Source organism: Otolemur garnettii, unplaced genomic scaffold (genome assembly GCF_000181295.1).
Source record: "Otolemur garnettii isolate 467f Iridium unplaced genomic scaffold, OtoGar3 scaffold00018, whole genome shotgun sequence".
Lineage (NCBI taxonomy): Eukaryota > Metazoa > Chordata > Mammalia > Primates > Galagidae > Otolemur > Otolemur garnettii.
Genome location: NW_003852413.1, coordinates 26,977,916 through 26,978,213, shown reverse-complemented (window position 1 = coordinate 26,978,213; position 298 = coordinate 26,977,916).

Here is a 298-nt window from a genome sequence, read left to right as displayed (position 1 = left end):
GGGCAGTTCTACTGCTCACTCTGTATTTGTTCCTGTCATTGGCCCTGAGAGGACAGTGGTGCCAGGCTCTGGCCTATCTCTTATTGCAGCCAACCCTCTCATAAATAACCAGTTGTCAAGGATTTTAATGGAAGCCCTCTGAAAGCCGTAAATCTTTGCAGCTCTCTCCTGCATCCTCTCCCTCATTTCCATCACAATATCACTCCAGAGGGATGCAGAGACTGAAGTGTGAGCCTGGCAGAACAGATTGGTAGGACGCTAGGGAAAGAAAGCAGGGGGAAGCGGGGGTGGGGGGGGG